We start from the raw sequence: 20,678 nt of genomic DNA on the forward strand, positions 1-20,678 counted from the left end.
TTTCTATTAATCACCTGTAATAACCCTTCCAATTATTAAATTATACAGACATGCATTCTCTCAGCCAAACAGAATAATTATTTACTAAAATAAATTAACATATAGAAAAGCCTCAGTTCTATGAAGGCTGAAACTTAGCATAATGAGTTTATCAGGCTTAAAAAGAAGCTCAGACTTTTTTTTATAGGGGGGGATAAAATAAATACACTGATTATAGCGAAGCTCATCTGTGCTGGCATCGTGCCATTTGTTATTTCTTTAATAAACACAGCTCGAGTTGTTTATCTGTTTTCAGTATAATTTATCGAGGCTCCCCTTCGCAATTAACAGCCATGGTAGGGATTGGGGTGGAGATGGGGAGAACATGTTCTTACCAGTCTCCTCTTCCTGGTCCCCACAGTTGCTCATTTGGGGCCTTCTTTATAATTTAATAGGCCCGCCAATCAGCAGGCCTGGTGTTAACAATATACTTGTCGCTCAGAAAGGCATCTCCAGGATATCAGCTTTAGTAGGAAGGGGAGCCAATCAAGGGGAAAGAATTATGCAAATTTAAACCCTCTGGAGCGCCTTCCATCTCTTTCTCTAGGGGCAACAGATACTTTTAACACATGTCTGTCAGAGGAATCCCCAAGTTATTTAAGCATCTTTGAAGTGGTCTGATGGACACATGCTTGGGAAACAGGGTTTATCAGTAATTATGCCTGAGAACTCTTACTTATCATGGTATCCACTAAGCCACTCACCTTCTTCAATTTATTTTAGCTAGCGATTTAGGTACTGTGTCAAATGTTCACCAAAGGACATTCAGATCATTTGTTCATTCATTCACTCAACAAGCATGTATATGCATTGCAGTACTGGGAATTCATGGAGCTACAGTTTATCTTGTTCAGTCATTAAAAAATACATATTGAACATGTACTCTGTGTCAGGTACTGAGAGGTGAACAAAGCAGATAAAGTTCCTGGTGTCATGGAGCTTGCCTTCAGGATGGTGGGTGAAGGCATATGGCAGCCATGACCCCTGGTAGTCACAGCCTTATGTAATTACCAACTCTTGACTGGGGGCTGGACCTAATGACTCACTTCTAAGAAACAGAATACAGCCCAAGTGATGTGAGGTCACTTCTGATTGGGTTACAAAAAGAATGTGACTTCCATCTTGCCAGCTTTCTCTTGCCTGCTTGCTCACTCTGATGAAGCGGGCCACCATGCTGTGAGAGGCTCTGTGGAGAGACCTAAGTGGCAGGGAACCACGGGCGGCTTCTGACTAACAGTTCTTGAGGCTCAGACCCACTCCATGAGGAACTGAATCCTGCCAACAACCACATGAGTGGGCCAGGAAGCTGATGCTCCCTATTGAGCCTTGAGGGGACTGTAGTGGCTAACATCTCGATTATAGCCTGTGAGATTCAAAGCAGGAAGACCCAGCTAGCTGCCCTTGCATTCCTGACCCACAGAAGCTGTGAGATAGTAAGTGTTGTTTTTAAGCCACTAAGTATTGGGATAATTTGTTAATGATAATAATATGGGGAGGAACTTGTAAACTAATAAATGAAGAAGGAAAATATCACCTGGTGACAAGGCAGTGCTGAGCACTAGAGAAGCGTGGCAGAGTGGCTGGTGAAAACTGGTGTCTCGGATGAGACAGACCCTAAAGGTCCTTTGGTCCAGTGTCCTAGGTGAAGCTTCAGTGTACTCTGCAGATCTCTTCTAAGGGGTGTCCAGCATTGGGTCAGATACCCAGTTTTATTCCCAGTTTACTCCTTCCCATTTTGGGGTATGAAAAATATTCTCTACTGGGCTGAAATCTGTATCCGTGTGGTTTATCTCTCTTGTACTGATTCTTTCTTTGAGGCGACATGCCTTTCTGGCCTTTCGAACTCCTATCTTCTAGACAGTCATCCAGCCCTTCCCTGTTTTCCCTCGGATTTTCTGAGCTGGCTGCCCTGTCCTTCCCACACTCCTGGCTTCATCTGTTTTGATACTATTCTTGGTGTTTATGATTTGACTTCCTTTCAAACTCCCCTTCCTCTACCCCTTGGATCTCTCCAGTCTCTGCTTGCTCCTGTGGTCTTAGTGTCCCTGTAGTATAGTTAGAAATTCTGCAACCCTGGGGTTAGTCGACTGCCCCCAAGTGCAACATGCTACACCTTTCACTCACATGGCAAGTCTTGTTAGCTGAAAGTGGTTCATCTCCTGGCCAAACAAACCCCGCTCCTTGACACTCTACCTCCTCCCTGGTGACGCCTTCCTTTCTCCCTCCTTCAGCAGCCTCAATTATCACCTCTGCAGATGACACCCTAGAAGATGGCTCCTGTCTAGCCAGCTACCCGCTGGATATTTCCTTCTGATGATTCTTCTAGTCTCTCGAGCTCAGCATGCCTTCCTTCCTGTCCTACAGCGACACCCCACTGAGCACTCACACTGGGTCTGTGCCCCTTCCAGTCAGCATCCCCTCTCCTCTGCCCCCTGATGGGCATAGCCTCCTTTGCCTGCTGGTATCCCAGGCTCTAAACTCAGGGACATCCTGGACTCTCTCTTTCGTCCACTTTCCATACCAAATCTATCATCTAATCTGACCATTTTTTTCCCCCAGGGCGTCTTTCATCTGCCCCTTCCTTCTGTCGCTCCTGAGGCCCAGGTCCTCATCCGTTCACCCCTGGATTATAATAACCCCTGTTCTTCAAAGAATTTATTACATGGGGCAGAGCTGGGCATTGGATGTGCATTTATAGGCATAGCATCTGGCATCTGTCATCCATCCATTTATTCAAATACTTATTGAGCACCCACCACATTGACTTTGTTTAGTTGACCCAGTTGTTACGGCTTAGTCGTACTGAGGGGGGCAGTTTCCAATAAATAGCTTGACAGTTGCTTTGGTAATGGGTAGCAGTAAATTAAGATTGTCTAGAAAGTCAACATACTCTTTCATTTTTTGCCCCAAGGAACATGACTCTGAGATATCTGTATGTCTGACAGACTACCAGAAGCCCTGTTGTGTTATCTTGGGAGAGGCCAGGACTGGGGAAGCCACCCCTAGGGGCTGCCTCTACATTCTTTAGATACTGTGATGTCCTTATCCCAGCCCATCTTTTCATTGCCTGTAGCATCACATCATCCCAGGTATCCTGGCCTTTGGGAATGGGGGTATCCTGGCTGCTGAGTAGGAGCTGAGATGAGCAGGCAGCACGGGAGAGGTCTGTGTCCAGACAGCTACCTGTGGGATCTCAGGGAAGGATTCCAGGCCAGAAGGAAAGTGGAGAATGACCTGGTGCAACTGCAGGCTGTGGGGTGGATGTGTGCATGCCACATAGGCCAAGTAAGGTAACATGGTATCACGGTTTACTTAGCATGTGCAGATTTTAGGGCTCTCAGAGCCTTTACCACTAGCTTGTTGGTGTCCTTGGGCTAGAGATTTAATTTCTCTGAGTGGCATGTATATCTTCATCTTAAATGGTTGGTACCGGTGGTACCAACCTCAGAGGATTGTTGGAGGTTTACATGAGATAATGTGAGGACATGCCTGGCATGGAAGGTCAGTAAATGGTAGCTACTTTTTATTATTATATTTAGGCTGGTGCTGAGGTTGGGGTCAGGCAGAGAGAACTAGGAGATGGGAAGGAGCCAGAGTACTCAGAGAGTGTTTAAAATTTCAAGCTGGGGAAACCAAGATCCTTCTACAAATGCAAAGAGCAGGCACAGGGATGAAAGTGGGACGAAGCTCGGGTCGGAAGTGAGTGGGGAGTCAGAGGTGTGGGGAGGCCCTTGGCAGTTGTCAGAATTTCTTGAGATCCTCAGCAGCTGCCTTGATCTGCTGGGCAGGTTGGGCAGACTAGGCAAGAAGTGGGGCATCTAATTTGCTCTTCCCCTGGCTTGGGCAGACTTGTTTCTAGAGCAAAGTAGAAAGTCCAAATGACTGTCGAGTAGCTCCTGAATCAGGGACTGCAGGGCTGTGGGGTCAGGAAGCCAGGCAGGCCCATCCAGACCTCGCCCACAGATGGGGGTGCCTCCAGAGAGATTTCCGCGTGGGCCCACCTGGAAGCCCAGCGCCTCCTCTGTCCAGACTGTTCAAGGCCGTGCTTATCTCACCTCTTTCAAGGATGCTTGTATGATGACTCTAGCCCTGTGGATGACCCCTGTGCTCACAGTAATTTCTCTCTGTTCCCACAGTACTAGGCTAGCTGTGTTATATACATCGTAGCATGTATTCCTCAAAGCACCCATGTGAGATAGATGTTATTTCCATTTTACAGAGAGGAAAAGCGAGGCTCAGACAGATAAAGTAACTCTGCCAGCATCCTTCAACCGGGAAATAGCAGGACTGGGGTTTAAAACCAGGTCTGTCTGGCTCTAAAAACTCAAGATATTCCAGTCACTATAACTGAGTAACAGATTTCTCCGAAATGTAGCGGTATAAGACGACCATATTTGGGGTTAACATACAAATTCAGAGAGGGCACAAGAAGGAGGGCTTGGTTCTGCTCCGTGATATCTGGAGTCTCAGCTGAAGGGCTCCAACGCAGGGGCTGCACTCATCAGAAGGAAGGCTTGTTCACGCCCACTTCTGCTGGCTGAGCCTGGCTTGGGGCTGGGGCCTCAGTTCCTGTCCGCATGGGCCTCGCCCTGAACCCTTTCTACAGAGACCAGTTTGGGCTTCCTCACAATATGGTGGCACTGCCTCTACCAACCCACAAGTGAGGGTCCAGAAAAGAGAGAGAGAACCAGGCAGAAGTCACATGGGCTTTTATGACCCGGCCTTAGAAGGTGGGCAATGTCACTTCTGCTGCATCCTACTTGTCAACAGCATCACAAAGGCCTGTCTGTTCCCTGAGGAGGGGAAATGGGCTCCACTTTTTGATAAAGGAGTAGCAAGGTTTTTTATGGCCAGAAATCTCTGGCTGGCTGCTTTTGGAAAATACAATCTGTCACATGAAGGAACCTGAAGAAGTACGTCCACGGGGTGAGAAGTCCACGGGGGCCAATCTTGTCTTGATCTTTGTAACGCTCATAGACCCAGGCCATGGAGACACATACAGTGTTTGTTGAATTAAATGAATACATACTGAATATCCGAGTTAAGCTGTCTTGAGGGTTTTATTTTTCTTCCATTTTCCTATTTACAGCTTTCTCTTTTAACTCTGCCACTGAAATGTTCCAATTCACTGTTGTTTTGCGTCAAGGTTTATTTCTTCCATTAGAGAGTCAACAGGATGGCATTTCATTATGGCACCTGCTTCATGTCTTGCAAGAGTCTCTGGAAGGAAAAACTCTTGAAAGCCCCAAAGGCATGTCCTCAAACTTCATCAGAGCCTTTAGCTCTTAGGACAACATCATTGTGCTTTGCTCTGCTGTGCTCAGAGCCGGGTATTTCCACACTCCGTTCACCTCCCCTCACCCCTCTGCCCGGCCTTGGGCTTTCCATGGACTGTGCATGCAGGTGACAGGGGACCCTGAAACCATAGTCCTGAGACTTGTTATGAGACTAGGGCTTGAATCATATAGTCATATTATGAGTAGACCTGGGTAGTGAGTTTTGCCCACATGTCTGCTTTTTGCTCGCCTTTCTCCCCTCTCGTTCGTTTTTTCGTTCGTTCTTTCTCTTTCTTTTTCTTTCTTTCCTTCCTTCCTTCCTTCCTTCCTTCCTTCCTTCCTTCCTTCCTTCCTTCTTTCTTTCTCTCTTTCCTTCTTTCCTTTCTTCTTTCCTTCTTTCCTTTTATTTTCTGGATGAGATTGGCTTTGGTTTGATTTCTTCCCCAAATGAAGATTTTTGATTTTCACTCTCTCCCCTCCCTCCCTTCCATCCTTCTTTCCTTTCTTCCTTCCAATGAAATTCTGCTTTTATTTATAGCTCAGTACTCCCCAAACTGATCCCAAATTCTGTGAAAAATCACAACTGTTTCTATCTTATGGGACAGTGTGCTACTAATGAGAGTTGCTGTAGAGAGAACTCTGACCTGGTAGCCTAACTCAACGGTAAGGGCCTGGCATCAAGAGACCTGGGTTAAGACCTGTGGTTTACCTCTCAGCCTCACTTTACTTTCCTTGTCTGTAAAATGGGAAGATAGCACCACCTTCTTCCCCACCAAGGCCTGTTGCGAAGGTCGAAGGAAACCCTGCAGAGGAGAGGGTTTTGCAAACTACAAAGGGCTGTAAAAACTCTGTGGTTACTCTTTTGAGTCAGAGCTTCTATTTGTACACGGAGGTGGAGGATGGAGATAACTAATGCAACAGTGGTTATAAGTGATTGAGATCAGATCTGTCTTTCTTTCTCAGGAGGGAATGGGTAGTTTGTGTGTGTGGAGGGGTGAGGGGGCAGGAAAAGGGATGGCTGGTTCCCGAGGAGAGCATACAGCACTGCCTGAGGGGGACTGGAGGGGAGAAGGGGGCTGCAGCCCTCCAGCAGCATTGGGTGTGTGTGGGTAGGTGGTATCTGAGGGCTGGAGAAAAAGGGAGTGGGCAGTTTGGCAGCTCATTCCTGCCTTAGAGCTCACAGGGAGCTAAGAGCCTTCCCAGGGGAGTGAAAGGAAGGTGAAGGGTAGGCAAACAGGGTCCCCGGCTGTCCTCCCAAGAAGACAAAAGCAAGCAGATATGACTCCGCAAACAACCCCCATGCTCCTCGCTGGTGACCCCAGTTAATGTCAGGGTGGAATTACTTCTTTCATAGGAGCTGTTGCCTATTAACCGGGGAGGCTGGCACTGGTGGCTTTTGCAGAAATCATCAGGGAACCAGGCTGACAACTGGGACCCAGGTCACTGAATCTTCTGTGTTTACAGAGCCTCCAGGCTGGCTTTAAATCATTCCAGGGTCACAGCCAGACAGCTGTGAGGGTGAGCGAAGCTGGGAAATCTCCAGTCCTCTTGATGAGAATAAAGTAAAATGTCAACAGTTTAAATCACAAAATTATAAAGAAAATTTTTAAATACAGATGGTCAAAAGAAGACAAATACTCAAAAAAAAAAAACCAAACAAAAAACCCCAAAACAAAAACCCTCACCTTGGCCATACTTTCAGACGATTTTTCTCTGTACGTATATGTAGACACAATTAGAAAATATTCTGAATGAAATAAGCACGGTTTATACTTTACAAACCGGTAGCTGGCTTCCTTACCCTCCCCCCCCACCCCATACTCCCATTAATAAACTACTCTTTGATATCCACTCTGAAGAGTAATTATTCTTTGTTTGGGTGTACCATGATTTATTTACCAATTCCTATTTTAGGACATTTAGATAGTTTTTTTTCTATCAGAATCAATAGCATGATGAACACACCTACAGCTAAATCTTCATACATTTCTTATTATTTCTTTAGTATGTGTTTCTGAAAATATACTTCTTTTAGTTAAAGCTGTTTAAAAACTGCTTTGAAAAAGCTGAAAAAAAAAAAAAACTGTCTCCCCAGAGTTTATCATGTATATAATGGCAGCAGTGCTTGAGGATGTTAATAAATCATCAATGCTTTGTGTTTTCAATGTGACAAATGCTCTCAAGATTTTGTAGATGTCATCTCAATGTCTCTGCTGTTCTTATGAGAGAGTATTGTTATCCCCATTTTACAAATGGGGAAACTGAGGACCAAAGGGACAGAGTAACTTGTTCAAGGTCATGTAGCAAGAAATGGCAGAGCTGGGCTTCAAGCCCAGCTCAGACTGACTCCAAAGCACCTGCTCATATTTATGCTATGCTGCTTCCCACTTACTCGTAGAAACTGCTATCTAAAGAAGCATCTGATTTTTTTTTTTTCTGACTACCAAGCCAAGTGTTCCTGCTCCCTTTGGCTGTTGTGTTCATGGGCTGAAGAGGCTCTGAATGACACAGAACGGTTTTTGATTAATTAGATTTTTGTTGCCAAGGAATTAATTCGGTTCCCCCGCCCCTCCCTTCATGCTCAAAAAGCACACAAGAAAATGATTTTAGCAGCGGGGATAATTACAGAAAATGTGGTATTAACTCAAACGGAATGCAAATATTTTAGGTCTTGTATTGGCCCGCCAGAGTGGAAATGAAAGAGTGACATGAGCCTGAGCAGACATGAGGGGAGAGTAGATGCCAAGCTGGAAACCTCACGGTTACTTTCTGTACTTGCCCCTCTGACAATCTCAGAGAGAAGCAATCTCAAGATTTGAGCCTGGATTTTAGCGGGAGGGCTGGTGCATAGACTCATGAAGATAAGAAAGTCCCAGCAAAGGCACAGGTGAAGTCAAGGCCCTCCTTTTTCTGGTACTTTCCTTGCCTGGTTGTCATAGTTTCTCTCTGACACATCACATAGCCCCATCGCAGGTTCACACCTGGGGGTTTAAACTTGGAGGGCTGCAGGAGTTGCTTGCTGAAAGGCAGGGAATGGCCTGGCTTTGCAGGTGGACATCTCACACCAGTCCGGGTTGGAATGGAGAGGCTGGAGGACTTCATTGTTAGCTTCCCCTGACTGGACTTGCCTTATGCTTTCTAGATTTATTCCTTCATTTTGCTTGAATACCTCCTAGTAGCTTCCTAGGAAAGGATTCATGGAGATAAATTGTCTCCATTTTTGCAAGTCTCAGTATTCCATTATTCTGCTCTCATCATGATTGATAGTTTGGTTATAGAATTCTGGGCTGAGAACTAAAATCTTAAAGGCATTTCTGCTACCACATTACTGCTCGAAGTGTGGTCCATGGACCAGTGTCAGTCTGCAACTGTCATCCACCTGTGAGGAGATAAGTACAGAAATTGAGAGTAAGCATTTCCAAACTTTTATACTAATTTGACTGTGTCATTTTATGTCCACTGAAGCTGATAATAAAATTGGGGGTGGGGGGCTTTTAATTTGTATCTTTTTATTTTTCCTAGTGAATTTTATTTTTCCTAGTGATTCTTTCGTACTTTATGAAAGCAGCAGTCAGTGATAGATTGAAAACAAAGTTCTTCACTGCATACTTTGAGAAGCACTATTCTAGAATACTGTGTTGTTTTTGAGAAGTCCTTTGTCAGTCTGATCTTGGTATTTTGTAAGTAACCTGTTCTTCAAAGCTTTTAGGGTTTTCCCTTTATCTCTAGGGTTCGGAATTTCACTATGAGAAGTCTTAGGGTCTTTTGTCATCCATTGTGCTGGGCCCATGGTGGGCAGGTCAACCTGGAGACTCATTCATTCATTCATATGAATTTCTTCTTTCTCTTTTTTTCCTCTGCTCTCTTTTTTTCTGGAATTCTCATTAGTCGGATATTGGGTCTCCTGCTTCATATATTGAATTTTTATTTTGTTTCTGTGTTTTCAGTCCCTTTTTTTTTTTTATTTCTTATTAGAGTCTTCAACTTTATCTTCCAACTATTTTATCTGCTTATGTAGGCTATTATTTACATATACTATCATATTTTTAATTTCAAAATCTTATTATTTGATTACTTCTTGTTTTTTCCTATGCAAGTATCAGTTTTTTTGAGGAAACTGACTAGATGTACTTTTTTTCTTTTTTCTTTTGCTAAGTCTTTGCTTCCTACATTATATTGTCGAACAGAAAGAGTTTGTCTACCTGGTGCTAGCAGAGCCAAACACTAAACGTGAGAATTGCAGTGGAGAAATATTAGCTCTTTTGTTATGAATGGCACCACTCAGGAGAATGGGAAGCTCATGCTCAAAAACCTGAACTCCTCGATGGTGTGTAGGTTACAGATTACACAGGGAAGCATCACAAAACACCTTATGTTAGGGATTTGGGGTGGCTAGGAGCTGATTGCTTGGGGCGAGGTAAGGGTAATAAATAATTTCTTCAAGTCTTGAGGACAGTTCTGAGGTCTGTTTTGGTATCCCTGTGTCTGGTTTCAAAGGAAAGTAGCCAGAGGTCATTCCACCTAAGGGCTCAGGAGCCAAAACACAACAGGTGAAGATATTATCTTCAGCCTGCCAGAAGTCCAGACCCTGTGACCATTAGTGAGGCCTGGCTATTGTCTTCTGCTGTCTCTGAGCTTGCTGATTATCAGGGGAAAACTCCGAGGAGGGGGAGGGAGACACACACACACACACACAGGATTTCTAGAGCTAAGATTTAAAGCTAAATTTAATCAAAGTCATAAGGACCCTCAGTTTCAATCTTCCCTTTTTCTACTGATTGAGTTTAGCCTCTCCTTACACTGATTACTCTTGTCAAAGACCTCAGTTGTCTATTCCTATCTAATAATAAGGCATTAAAAAGCGTATGGATAGCTCTGCGTATGAGTATGGATATGGAGGTTTGTCAGTTGGAAGACTTCATTCTTGGGTGACTAGGTGGGAGGCTGGCTCTGGGGGAAACCCAAATATCAGCATGTGACAGTCTTTTCTTTGGGACTGTTCATATTCTCCAGAGAAGAATTTCCTTATCTTCTCCTTCTCGAAGAGTGGTGATACGTGAGGATGGTGTACACATCCAGCTGTTGGCATTCTGCTTATCTGGTGGGAAAGAAGGACTAGGGGCTCCAGTGTTCAGATACAGATGGTCTGCAGCTTTGCACTGCTCTTGCCCTTCTCCATGGCAGTTTTGATCAAGTATAGAGCTTCCCTAAGTTTCTGTAGAGCTTACTGGCAATCTTCTTGCCTTAGCCTCTTGTGCAAATATTTTAATTTGTGTCTTTGCCCTGCTACAGCATTCATCGGTCTTCCAATAACTTTTCTTCTTCCAAAAATTTATTGAAATCTCTCATCCACCGATGTCCCCTTTCCCATTCTCTTTGCCTGGGAGAGAAAGGAAATGAATGTGTGATCAATTGACTATTTGAAACTAGAAGTCTACATCCTGTATTTTTAGAGTTGACTTTTGCAAGGTTGAATATTTATTCATATTCAATTTGTTTTTGTTGGCTTTGACCCATTTTGGACTTCATCATGTGATACGTAGGTTGATGGTCATGCCTTTCATGTCTTCATCCAACTTATTGATAAGAATGTTGGACACAATAGGATCAAGGAGAAAGTCCAATGTCATACCCCTAAACACCTCCACTGATGTAGACAGACACCGTCTGTCTTCTTCATTGCTATTGGCCCGGGGTGAGAACTTAGCTGTCGTATAATAAACATTTGTTGAATATAACCATCATATCAAAGAAAGAAATGAGGATGATCCTGTGAAACTTGTTCCTAGCAACACATTCTATTCATGGTGCTCATCACTTCCCTCTTGCTTATGAAATGTTATTATTTAATCATCCCTTATAGAACTTCTCTAGGGATTGATATTCAATTCATGGGCTGTGGCTTTTGAAATATACCTGGTTACCTTTTCTGAAAAAGAAGAACATTGCCTTTTCTGGCTCCTCTCCTGGTCTCACAGAACCTAGTACATTATAACACTGGTACTGGAGCTGCCTCCCCATCTTGGGTTCATTGGTGTAGGCCTGGCCCATCTTGTTTAAAATAACTAAGACTGTCTTACTGGTTCTTCACCTTGTTTCAGTGTCTTCCTAAACATGTATATTCTATGCTTTCCAATTTGAAAAAGATTGTTGTCTTGGACAGAGCTAAAGGAGTTAAGTAGTTTTTTTGTTTTTGTTTTTTTTTCATTTGTGAACAATGGCCCTGAAGCCCTCAGCCAGTTGCTTCCTCATTCTTCTTGGTCCAAACACTGACTTTAAGAAAGGGGGCTGTTAAAGAAGCCATTTGATCAGGTGCCTAAAATCTTACTACCACTTTGTTTTACTTTAATCTGTCTTTCCATGGCTCCAGTGAAAAGAGAGGTGTGTTTATTTTGGTAGTGTTTTTAGAACACCTCTAGGACTGGTGCAGTTGATAGAAGCAGGGGGAACCGAGGAAGGTCTAGAGCCTGGGAGAGTCCATGGAAGTTCCAGTGAGAGCCGGACCACTGGATGGTGGCAAGGTGAGGTCAAAGCAAGGCCCCATGGCTCAGAAGGCCCCTCCTGCTGAGACCCCTGACCACCTCTTCAGCCTCGTCACAAACCATACTCTCCTCATTTATTATGTTCTTGCCAGACAGACCTTTCTGTTCCTCAGACCCACTAAGCCTGTTCCCGCCATAGGGTTCTTCGCATTTGTGTTCTTGCTACCAAAGAGCCTGCCCTTTGCCCAGGTCTTTGTGTTCGAGAGCAAAAGCACCTCCCTCGGGAGGTCTTTCCTGTTTACCTCATTCAAGGGGAGAGTGGGCTCTCCCCTTTCCCACTAAGTAACACATTACCTTTACTTATCATTTTATGTCACTCATCGTTACCAGAAAATTTCTTGTTTGTTTATTTGCTTAGTATGCCCTCCTCAGACAAATGTAAACTTTAGGGGCTTGATTTGCTTTTCTCTTTCTGATTCTCAGTGCTTCAGCTAGAGCCTGGCTCACTAAAGGAATACAATACAGGCATCTCGCAGAGATATTGTGTGTTTGATTCCAGACCACCGCAATAAAGCAGTATCACAGTAAAGCGAGTCGTAATCTTTTTGCTGGTGGACAATCTTGCCTTCAGTTTGTTAAAAATGCAACACCTGTGAAGTGCAATAAATGGAAGCGTAGTAAAATGAGGTATGCCCGTACACATTTATTGAACCAATGAATGAGAACAACTTTGCCAACTTTAATAGTTCTCCGAGGGTAATCCTTGGTTATTGCAGACACACCTTAAAGATCCTATACTTTATGTCTATACTTTAGAGCAAAGGACTGCAAACTATGGCCCATGGGTCTAATTTACCCACCACCTGTTTTTATAAATAAAGTTTTATTGGAACACACAATGCTCATATTATCTATGGTTGCTTTAACCCTACAAGAGCAGAATTGAGTAGTTGAGACAAAGACTAAGGCCTGTGAAGCTGAACAGTTTTACTCTCTGGCCTTTTAGCGGAAACTTTGCCAACTGCTGCTCAAAAGAGAAGATTCCCTGCATTATGTCAGATCTTTCTTTCATGTGAGTTGATGCTATGATGGCAAGAGGCTTTGTTGCTTCCCAGATCAGAGGCCTCTTTCATGCCAGCATCTTTAGATATGGGACTAAATCTTCCTGTTCATGAAAATGTTAGCCTTGGCAATCCCCTTAATTCAGGTGGAAAACTACTTTGACCTGAATTATCCGAAGAACAGAGATCAGTGTGTTTTTTCCAATCGTTAATTATCAGGATGACACATGGTAAGAGCCACTCTGCCTGTCTGTCTTTTCATCTAGAAGAAGGGTTTAGCAACGTGCCTCGGTGGCATGAAAGATAGACTTCAGCGGTAAGATTTTATTATTTTTATTATTTCCCTTTGCTTAGATCTCTGTAAGAATCATGATGTTTCCAAGGCAACACATGGCTTGGGGAAATTGGAGAGAATAGTTTTGATGCAAAGGGATAACATCACAGCGACCACAACAATGCTGTCCAGCGCGCAAATGTCGGATGTTCAGAAGGACCGAGGCATCTTGATTAGAATTGAGGCAGCAGGATTTTCAAAGTGGAATCATTGCGCTTACATTCAATATAAATTGGCAAGCCTTCCTTAAAATGCAGTGGAGAAGGGAGCATGCTTGAAACAATACATGGGATTTGGCTTCCAGGCTTAGTTAGGTATGGGGTGATTGTCAGGGAGCGTTTTATTACCTTGCTGGGATGAAGTAGATGCTTTTGAATCTCTTTTCTATTGTATGTGTCTATTGGGAGCACAAGTTTCTTTTTCTTATCCACCCAAAATATTAGAAATCTCTTCAAATTGCCAGATCATTTTCCCTGAGATGACACTCATTTCTTTAAAAATACATCTTAAAAATTTTTATTGCCAAAAGAACATGTTTATTGTAGAAAAACTAGAGCATACAGTTATTTAAAAAGAAGGACGTAAAAAATTAAACCACCACTCTGCGATAACCACTGTTAATATTTTATTACAAAGCCTTCCAGACTTTCCCTTATGGACTGCAACATTATACACACACACACACATACATATATATACACATACACCCATACACACATATATCTGAAACATGGAAAAATACTGTACACACTATTCTGTAACCTGCTACCTTTTTATCTCAATAGTATGTCATGAGGTAACTGTTCTGATTACTGGAGTCAGAATAGTTTGGTGTCAACATCATATACTCTGAAGCCTGACTGCATTGTTTCAAATCCTGACGCTCTCAGTTACTAGTTATATGACCCTGGGCAAATTATATAACTCTCTGGTTCCTCAATTTCCACATTTGTAAAATGGGAATGATAATGATGGGCTCTATTTCAACGGGTTGTAAGGAGTAAATATGTTCATACAAAAAAGCCCATAATATAGTGCCCAGCACATGGGGACCTCTCATTAAATGTTAGCTATTATTATCTTTCCATGTCAATACATGTATTTCTACATCATAATATTATTGCCTGCATATTATACTATTGTACTGGCATGTAAGTACTCTTCTGCATTTGGTTTTGTGGTTTTGTCTGTGTGCTTCAGTGCTATGCAAGCTTTAATGCTGTGATTTTATATACCATGGAGTTGGAGCTGTATGGTGCATCCAAGCAGAGAGCACGAGGAATCTGTTAGCCCTCTTGCTGAAGGAAGTCCCGACAATGTTAGTGGGAGGGGAGAGGGGAAGGTGGAAGACTTCGTAGCTATGGTGCCCAGTAGATAAGGGGTGACACAGGCACTATGCATGAGTGTTTGGCCTCGGATCTACTACTTTCTGAGCGTCAGAAGCAAGCTACTTAACCTCTCTCAGCCTTAATTTCCACAACTATAAAATCAAAATTCTGTTAGTATTTATCTCCGTGGGTTCCTGTGAGTGCTGAATTAGATCATTGGTATGAAGAGTGTAGCACTTGCCTCATACCTTGCAATCTCTTAGTACATATTAGGTACTATTATTAGATATGGGGAGCCATCATGAAACATCATGCATTCCTATTCAGAGACATGTATTATACACTCACACATGTGTACATTCACACAGTTTGTCTATGAAATAATCACTCGATACATTGTAGATTTATACCTCCTCCTTCTGTTTGTATTGTCTTCTTGCTGGTTATTACGCTATTGTGTCTCCGGTTCATGTCTACTTTTTATACTCCGCTTTGTGATGCTGGGGCCAAGCCTCTGCAAACTCCTATCTCCTTTGCCAGCTGGATCCATATTAGGCTCTGTCAGTAGTGGGTGCTAGATGAGGACTGGATGGCAAGAGGAGGGAAGAGATGTGCTTCTTCCTTTTTGCTCCCAGTTCCTGCCAGTATCACCCCAACTTTCCTTGGCCGTGGCAGTTGATTTCAATAGAGCAGCTGACTCTAGTTTTCATTTTTTCTCATACTCTCGAAACTGGTTTCTTTGTCCCTCTTTGGAGCCCCCAGCCTTGACCAGTTGGCATGCCTTCCTCAGAAGTCTGGATTCCATCTCCATGGGGACCTCTTCTGTGCTTCCAGGTCCTAGCAGCCCCACACTCTTCCCTTTGTTCCTCCTATGGTGGTGGCCATAGTCGCTTCCTGTAGTTATCTCGGTGAAACTTCAGTGTTCCTTTTTTGCTTTCTCAGTTCTCTAGTCCCTGGGGAACAATTCTTCCCCCATCCACAGTTTTATTGAGATATAATTGACATATACCATTATATGTCAACATTATTGACATATAACATAAGGTGTACAATGTAATGATTTGAGATATATATACATATACACATATATACACACATATACATATGTGTGTATATATCTTAGTTATAACCATGATAAGTTGTGAATAATTCTTTACACTAAATTATCTTTGTTAAAATTACCAATGTGGTTTCTTTTTCCTGCCTGGACCCTGTCTGATACCACACACAAACTTTGCTTTCCCTAAATAAGGCAGTTGAGAAGTACACATTCATTTTATGAGTGAAGGTGTCAACATAGCTCTGAACGAACAATGCTGGAGTTTCTTCTTTATCCTGATGCCCTGTGCAGACGCTGCAGAAGCACCTGGCAAGCAGACCACCTGGCCCCTGGATGTTCTGGGCCATTGTGGGCCATGGCTGCCAGCAGGGGGGTGCAGGCAGCGCTAAGACTTCGATGTGAGTGGCCACATTTGGGAAGCAGAATAATCCTTTAAGACAGGCAGAGAGAAGAAGGAAGAGGAAAGGAAAAAAGTCTAGAAAAGAAAGCCAGGAGAGCTGTGGTGACTACTCTAGTCAAAAAGAAAAGTTTCTGTGAAGGAGGTATTGATGGCAGACTGGTGGGAAAGTGGTCACCAAGGGCTGATGGAGGCTGGGGGTGGGGAAAGGCAGGGAACCAACCACAAAGACTGTTAGTTCCAGTATTAGAGAACAGTGTCAGACTCTCATTTATTTACACATAATAAAAAAGTCCTGCACAATAGGTTGGTCAACATCACTTTTCTGCTTCATTGGTTCCCAAAAAGACTCACTGCTCCCTTGCTGAGAGCTTATTTCCAGGAGCCTGTTTCAGGTCACTCACCATAACCTCCTCATGCAGGGCTCAGTTCCTTTTGAATCCCTGTGTCTGTCTATCTCTGTCTTCTGTCTCTGTCTCTGTCTCTCTTTCTCTCACACACAACTTCTTTGTTTACAGGGAGTACAGGAAATCCCTCCCTGGCCTCAGATGGAAATCCCCTCCTCCCTCAGCTCCAGCAGCGGTCCTGCCCAGAGCAGATCTGACCAGTGGGGCTTCAAGAGAGCAGCAGAGAAGGCCGCCATTGCCCTCTGACCCTTGGCTGTCCAGACTCCAACATGACCATAATGCCTTTATTGAGTTCAAAGAGCCAGCCGGTGCTGCTGACAGGGAAAAATCAGAGGGCTCTGGTGTGAGGAAGAGTTGGATGACTCTCACCACCAGGCTGCCCTGTTTGTTAGGGTTTTCTGAGGCAAAGCAGAGAAGCTCCCTTCATTGCCTTGGAAATTAATTCTTGCCTAAAAAATAAAATGTACTCTTTACTTCTCGGGCACACCCACAGGCTCCTCACTTGCCCTGGTACACGGTGTGGGTTCCACTCTTGAGTTCTCCTCCCCCAAAGCTACTCACCTCATCTTTTTGGTCTCTCCAAATCCAGCCCATCTATCAAGTCTATCCTTTAACCCCTCAAGTAGCTAACAGAACCTTTAAACTTATTCTTCGAGAACAATTCAACCCGCATTTGCCACTTCTTTCTCTGATCCTAACGTACTTACATACGGTCGCTCCATGCCTTCTTCATTTACGTGCACAACAATGTTTGTATCTCACCTAAGCCGAGGTGGCCCAGTGGTTAGCAGCTTTGTCTCTGAGCTTGGATACTTAGGTTCCTCTATTTAACCTTAGGCTCCTACCTCGCTTCTCTATGCCTCAGCTTACTTATCTGTAAAATGGGGTAGATAATATAGTACCTACCACAAAGGGTTGCTGTGAGGATTATAGAGTTTATCCACCACACAAAGTACTTGGAAAAGAGTCTTGTCATGTAGTAAGCACTTAATAAATGTCAGCTCCTGTCATTGGCATCATTGCTCTTGAAAGCCTCTTAAAGGCAAAAAGTACAGCTCTTACTGTACCTGCGTGACCAGTAGGAATGTGGAAGGAACTTGGATATTTGCTGGAGTTTTGACCAGGGACCACTTTGGTGAGTCAAAATTTCCTGTGACGACTTAACATACTACATGCTTGTGTTCTGCTATTAGACAAAACAATAACAAAACCAACCAGACTCCCAAAACAAAATGCTGCGACACTTTCATTTGGGTAAATATAGCCATGACATGTCTATTTCCATGGTTTAGATTATCACCAGTAGAAATCTACAGTGGAAAATTGAGTACAACACTTTCATCACATGATTTGTTTTGCTCATATTTGGATATGCCGCTGGTTTAGGAGCTGGATAGCTGAGCCCCACACAGCCAGGATTTTGCTATAACGCAGTTTGCACAGAAGGCAGGAAAAGATTCAAACATTTAGTGAACATCTACTTTGGTGGTATGCTAGAGCCGTATGCTTTGATTGTTAAATTTTCAGGAATTTTATAAGCTAGTTATTAAATGCAAACTCAATTAAAGCTTAAATTATATAGACTCACAACTAAATAAATTAAATTAAAAACAAAGGTAATAAGTACTCAGTCATACTCACATTGAGTATACATACTCAACTAATCATTTTACTATTTTCTGTCGAGGTTATTTACATTTATTGCATCTGTGTGGTGAATATGCTGTATATGGTGTGCTTGTTCCCATCTCTTCCCATCTGCGTTCAGTGATGTTACTCTGGTAGCTTGAAATTCGCCATGGTAGGAGTATTTATACCACAGATATTGGCAAGCACTTCAAATCTGGGGTTTTCACTCCCAGAGAGTTTGGTTGTGAAGCGTATATCAGCATACCACCGATACTGTATATCGGATAAGACCATTGAATGTTTTGGGTTGCAAGAAACAGAGGCTCGCTTAGGTTAGTTAGTTTAACTAAAATGAAGAGGGATTTATGCTATGGATATTTATTGTGAGAAAAGTGAGAGAGAATATCCTGGAGAGTCAAGAACAGGCACTACCCCAGGGCCTTATGGAACTGGGGGCTGGAGGGTAGTTCCGGACCCCAGGTCACTCTAGTGACCTCAGAACATGGCCTTGGGCTCTCTGCTCTGGTTCACTGTTATTCTCATGGTATCTGCTTCTTTCTGTCCCGGTTTCAGTGGCTTCCTCCCCCATCTGCCCTATATTGTCTCTCTGTTATAGCTGCTGCTTCCTTAATTTTTCATATCTTTGGCTCATATTGATTAATCACGGCCATTCCAGGTTTTTATTATTGGCGCTTGTCGAAGACTGTTATTATCTTTGTTTTGTTGCCTTAATTTCTAAAAGAGGAGATCTGGTTGGTCCGGCTCATTTAATTTTTATTTTTTATTTATTTTTTATTTTTATGCAAGGTGGTATCAGTTGGTAGCTGGCCTGTGGTTTACCTGGCTTTTGGCCAAATGCTTATGTCTGGTCACTATTGGCCAGGAAGGAGGTGGGGTCACATAATATAATTTTGGCTTAGTACATGAGGGATGCAAAGATGAATTAGTTGAAGTGAAATAAGCCAAACAGAAAGACAAATATTGCATGATATCACTTATATGTGGAATCTAAAAAAAATTAAAAAGTCAAACTCTTACAAACAGGGAGTGGAAAAGTGGTTGCCAGGGGCTGGAGGGTGGGAGAAATAGGGAGACATTGATAAAAGGGTACAGACTTTTAGTTATAAGATGAATAAGTTCTGAGGAGCTAATGTGTAACATATAATTGACTATAGTTGATAACACTGTATTATTGTATAATTGAAATTTGCTAAGAGAGTATAACTTAAATGTTTTGAGTATAACGAAAAAAAGAAAAAAGATAAATATGTGAGGTGACTAAATATGTGAGGTGATGGCTGTATTAATTAACTAGATGGTGAGAATTCTTTCTCAATGTATATGTATACTAAATCACCACGATGTACACTTAAAATATCTTATAATTTTATATGTCAATTGTACCTCAATAAAGGTGAAAAAAAAAAAAAAAGAAAAGATAAATTAGCTACTAACAGAATGACCAAAATCAAAAAGACTTGACAGTTTGGTGAGGATTTGGTGCATTGCTCCAAATTTCATACATTGCTGAAGTAAATGAAAATTTATGTAACTACTTAGAAAACTATCAAGCAGTATTTTCTAAAGCTGGCCGTATACATACCCTGTGATCCAGAAATTCTCCCGTAAATACCCAACAGAAACAAGTGTTCTTTTCCATGGCATGACACGTATAAGAATCTTCCTAGCGGCACCAGTTGTAATAGTTCCAAACTAGAAACTTCCTAGGGTCAATTCACAATAAAATGGATACACAAGTTGTGGTAATTTCATACGACAGAAAAGAATGTTATTGCTACACACAATAGTATGCATAAATCTCAAAAACATTATGCTGTGTGAGAGAAGCCATATTCAAAAGATTATGCACTATACAATTTCATTTATATTATATTCAAGAACAGGCAAAACTAGTCTATGGTAAAAGAAGTCAGAATAGTAGCTGCTCTCATAGGACCGTATTAATTGGGATGGGGCTTGGGAGAGCCTTCCGGGGTACTGGAAATGATTTACTTCTTGATTAGGGTGGTGGCTGCTCAGATGTAAACGTCTGAATCATGCACTTAATATATGAACACTTTGCTGTATTTAAGTTAAACCTCAATAAAAAGTGAATAGAAAGGAAAAAAAGAATGAGGTATGATCATTGCCCCCAAGAAGTTCATAGCCCACCAGTAGGCGGTAGGCAGTGACTGACATAGAAAACGCAGAAGTATAGTTGAAAAAGGCAAGTGCTAATTAAAACATTTATGAAGTGCCATGGGGCCACTAAGAAAGGGGCAACTGTTTCTACTGGGAGAAGAGAAAGGAATTCACATGTGGTGAGTATTTAGTATGTGTCAGGTGCTTTAAATAAGTTACCTCATTTAATCCTGCATGTTCTGCCCATACCATAATTTATAAGAAAGGAAAATTTTGAAAGGGCTTTTGACTGATGCATGGTTATTCAACACCAAGTAATGAAAATACTTATATCTGGATTGTGGGACCATTTACGGTAAAACCCTTTTGTAATGGTGTATTAGTTTCCAGAGGCTGCCGTAACAAATTAACACAAATTTGGTATCTTAATGCAACAGAAATTTATTGTCTAACAATTTTGGAGGCCAGATGGCTGAAATCTGGCAGTTTCCTCAGGAGAACCCATTCCTTGCTTCTTCTAACT

Source organism: Pteropus alecto, unplaced genomic scaffold (assembly GCF_000325575.1).
Source record: "Pteropus alecto unplaced genomic scaffold, ASM32557v1 scaffold71, whole genome shotgun sequence".
Classification (NCBI taxonomy): domain Eukaryota; kingdom Metazoa; phylum Chordata; class Mammalia; order Chiroptera; family Pteropodidae; genus Pteropus; species Pteropus alecto.